Raw genomic sequence first — 4586 nt, 5'->3', positions numbered from 1 at the left:
ACTCTTTTTTTTTTGGTTCATACAAAAATGAAACTTGAACCTATTAAAGAAAGATCTTTTTTGTAGTTTTCTCTTAAAGATGTATATGAAACACCCACTCTAAATGAAAAGTGAAGAAAATCTTTTTGGATTTTTTCAGATTCCTATACGAAATGAAACCTATGATTACCAAAGAAAATCTTTTGGGGTTTTCAATTTTGAATTTCATATGAAAATGAAAATTGGAACTATTAAAGAAAGATCTTTTTACAGTTTTCTATTAAAGAAGTATATGATGCCTACTCTAAATGAAGAGTGAAGAAAATCTATTCGGATTTTTGAAATAAGATCCCCGAACCAACAATAGGCTTCCTACGTATCTCACTCCCGAAAGAGGAGAATCAGGGGTCCCGGGAGAGGAGAATCAGGGGTGCGTAGTTCGTCCAGATTGAAAAATTAAGGACTATAGAATAAAAAAAACCTTGACTTGAGAGACACGCCTACACGATGAAAATAATTTTTTTTTGAGTTTTTACTTTGACACTTCATACAAAAATGACACCAACAACTATGAAAGAAAAATCTTTTTGAAATTTTCGAATTATGAATGTATGGTAAAGGAATAAAAGGAAAATCTTTTTAATGTTTTTAAGAAAATGAGTGCGAAAGGCAAAAACAAAATATGTTTGAATATATTGGATTGCCAAAAAAAAATCAGAAGTCATAAAGAACTCTAAAAACTTATGAAACACTCTTTTTTTCTTTTTGACTCACTTTTTTCTATTTTTTTCAACATTTGTTGCCTACGCACTTTACCTCTAACACATGCTTTCCCCAAATCAGTCCGTCAAATGACCACGTTACCCTCAAAGATGCAACATTTAGCATGTAAGGATGCTTTAGAGGTGAGTCTCCTACAAAGGGCCACGTGGGTCCCGCTAGTTCTCAATATGATGCAGATAAGCATGAACTAAAGGCTGACCTACGCTGGGGTCCACTAACAAGGCTGTTCGGGGGGGCGTATGGTTGATAGTGGATTGCTTTAGTTGTCCACCTACTCCATACAACCTAATAGCTCCCCCTGTTAAAATAAGGGTGACTCAACTATAGGTCGTGTACACAGGTGTACTATGGACTTATTGCAGAAAGAAAGACTCGGGTTATGCACATGATGCCAGATATAAAGCGGCAACACATAAAGTAAAAACTATAAACAAAGAGCACGTAAGCACTCAACAATGATAAACAATAACAAAAAAAACAACACAAATAAAATGTCTATACACCTATAGTGCCAAACTAAACCGATACAACTCCAAAATAAACTTGAATTCTGAAAAATCCTCAGCGGAGTTGCCAGAGCCGTCACACCCCTTTTTAACTCCCAAAAAGAATTGATTTTAAGGTTTGAAAGGGTTTTTATTATTAAAGTGACAAAAGATTGAAAATTTGTTCCGAAAAAGGATTATTTATATTCAAAACTCAGAGTCGCCACTTGGCATAATTCGGTGTGTCAAATAACCTTTGAAAAATCCTTTTCAAAGTGATTTGACTCTTTAAAACTAGTTTGCGAATAGAGATTCTGGCTAAGGAATTCTGTTGACTGAGAGGAAGGTGCTAGGCACCCCTCGATCCCGTGGTTCAACCACGGTTGCTTGGTGGAGAATATCGGCTAATTTGACACTACGAATGTATAAAACACAAAAACAATCAATCAAAACAAAACAAATCCAAAATCATAATGTCCAGTCCAATTATACAGTCTAAAATAGAAAAATGCGAAAAAATTTAAATCCTATTCTAAACTAATCCTAGACTAAGCTCTACCTGACGCCTCGGGCCTTTGTCACGAACGTCCTCTGCGTACAAAATACTTCGAGGCATTCCTCTATGAATAAATACAAATACCTCGGGGCATTCCCCATCCAAATAATACATTCGATCCAAAAGCAATAAAGCCAAACCATTCAACACACATTTCAAGCATTCAATATTCCACAAATCCTGAATTTGCCTACCCGAAACTAAACTTTGCCTATTAAGTTTTCGGCCTAAAATATACTCCTATCGAGTTCACAAACTTGATATTTATTCTGAATTAAACAAAACAACAATAAACCAAAATTTATCTAAATTCACCCTTTTCATCAATTTCTAAATTCCGTCCCAAATTCTTTTTTATCAATCGCACCATTAAAACTAATCAAATTTGTTCCTTATACCACCGGAGTCACATCACCAAGCACATGATTATAACATCAACAACATCAAACAATTACAATCACCCAACACATAATCATAGTCATTTCAACAAAATAAAATAAAGAAGAAAGAACGGGAGTAAAGAGATGGACCTCAATTTGATGCTTTATTTCAATCAATTGATCATTTTGAATAGATCCGCGTCCAAATAGAACGTCAACATCGAACCTTAAACATGAACCCAAATCAACAACTTTGATCCCAAACTCCAATTTACTCAGACCCGATTGCGAGCAAAACAAAAATTGAAATTGAGGATCTGAACGAAAAAAACCAGAAGCCTGTATGACTATTTCTGAATAAGAATTAACCAGAGTCAGCCTAAAAAAGTAATCAATTCAAACCATTGGTGACCAGAATTAAATGTTGTCCGGCGAAATAATGCTATTTCTGGCCAAGAATGCCGAAACAGTCAACCCCAATCCCTTTTCTCTCCTTTCTTACTCAAATATCTCATTATCCTCTCTATTTCTTTCTCTCCCCGACTAGTTCTCTCTATCGATCGACCTCTTCTCTATTTTTACTTAACTTTACCCCACTTTTGATTCTCCGATCCAGATGTGCGTATGAGTATATTGGTTTATTTTTGGGTGTAATATTTCTGTAGGTTTGCACTGGTGAGTATATTAGTGTTTTTCCGTCTCTGTCTACTCTAGGTGTGTACGCAGCAGCAGAAAAAGAAGAAGAAAAATGAAGTCCTCAACAATAGCCTCCCCTCCCCTGTGAAATCATCCCTATGAGACATGTATTGAGTGCGTTTTTATGGATTCTCGATGAAGGATATTGTATGAGTATGTGATTAATTATCTTCTATGAATGGAATGGAAAAAGATGGTCAGGTCCCCCTTCTCAATGATGGAGTGCGTGTATATATATTCTGTTAGTTGAGATTATTGTACTGAGGGATGAGTTGTCCCCTTTCCCGTGGGTCCCACCTCCTGTTTTGTTGCTTTATATGTTGATGCCCTTTTCTTCCCTGTGGGACCCTTTGGAATTGTCTATAAGAATCAAAAAAGAAGAAGAAATGATGTGCCTTTCATGAATTGTGAGAATGTGAATGTATATGTCATCTGTGGGGCCCCTCTTTTTTGTTGTATTCCTTTTTTGTTCCCTTTTCTGTTAGTGATAATTAAATGTGAAGGGAAGGGGTGGGGTATAGGGTAGGGGGTAAGGTGAGTTTGTTAGGAGTTTGTTATTTTTGTATTTTTGGGAAGGGATTATCACACGGTTAAGGTTAAATGATAGGATAAGGTAAAATGAGTAAAAGTGATATCGGAGAGGGACAAAATTAGGTGTCTACAAAAGTAAGAGAAAAAAGAGTTATTAATATAATAAGAAAGAAAACTTATTGGATAAAAGGAAGTGAAAAAATCACATAAAAATTAGAAAATATAAAAAATACTGAAGACACAATAGAATTAGTTATATTTTCAATAAATAAAGAAGAAATAACTATATTTTTAATAGATAAAGTAGAAATAATAAAGAAAAAATTAAGACAACTATTCAGTGAAGATCCATTAAAAGGATGGGAAAAACATAAAAATACTATAAAAATTGAGCTAATACATAAAAATAACATAATAAACCAAAAACCATTAACATATAACTTTGATGATTTAAAAGAATTTAAAATGCATATAGATGAATTATTAGAAAAACAATACATACAAAAAAGTAATAGTAAACACAATAGTCTAGCATTTATAGTAAATAAATATAGTGAACAAAAAAGAGGAAAAATTAGAATGGTTATTGATTATAGAAACCTAAATGCAAAAACTATGACATATAATTATCCAATGCCAAATAAGATATTAAAAATAAGACAAATACAAGGATATAATTACTTTAATAAATTTGATTGTAAATCAGAACTTTACCATTTAAAGCTAGATGAAGATTTAAGGAATTAACTGTTTTACGGTACCATAAGGATTTTATGAATTGAACGTATTACCATTTGGATATAAAAATGCACCAGGTAGATATCAACATTTTATGGATAGTTATTTTAAACAATTACCTAATTGTGTAGTATACGTAGATGATATACTACTATACACAAAAATCAAAGAAGAACATTTAAAATTACTAGAATAATTTACAGATACAATAGAAAAATCAGGAATAAGCTTAAGTGAAAAGAAAGCTGAAATTATGAAAAATCAGATAGAATTTTTAGGAATACAAATAGATAAGAGTGTAGTAAAAATACAACAACATATAGTAGAAAATAAATTAAAAAGAAGAATTAGATACAAAAAAGAAATTACAATCACTTTTAGGATTAGTAAACCAAGTAAAAGAATATATACCAAAATTAGCAAAAAACCTAAAGCCAT

The 4586-nt window shown here is 32.7% G+C and overlaps 1 long non-coding RNA gene across 1 annotated transcript; it reads right to left on the bottom strand.

Moving 5' to 3' along the window:
- Positions 1-1706: 1706 nt before the first annotated feature.
- On the bottom strand, positions 1707-3075 carry LOC124896324. The gene is made up of 2 exons (XR_007052681.1): positions 2586-3075; positions 1707-2500 (listed from the first exon to the last, which is right to left on the bottom strand). It is a non-coding gene; the product is annotated as an uncharacterized LOC124896324 (long non-coding RNA).
- Positions 3076-4586: the final 1511 nt, after the last annotated feature.

Source organism: Capsicum annuum, chromosome 2, assembly GCF_002878395.1.
Source record: "Capsicum annuum cultivar UCD-10X-F1 chromosome 2, UCD10Xv1.1, whole genome shotgun sequence".
Taxonomy (NCBI): domain Eukaryota; kingdom Viridiplantae; phylum Streptophyta; class Magnoliopsida; order Solanales; family Solanaceae; genus Capsicum; species Capsicum annuum.
The sequence above is the reverse complement of the archived record's forward strand: the minus strand, read 5'-3'. Positions and strand labels throughout refer to the sequence as shown.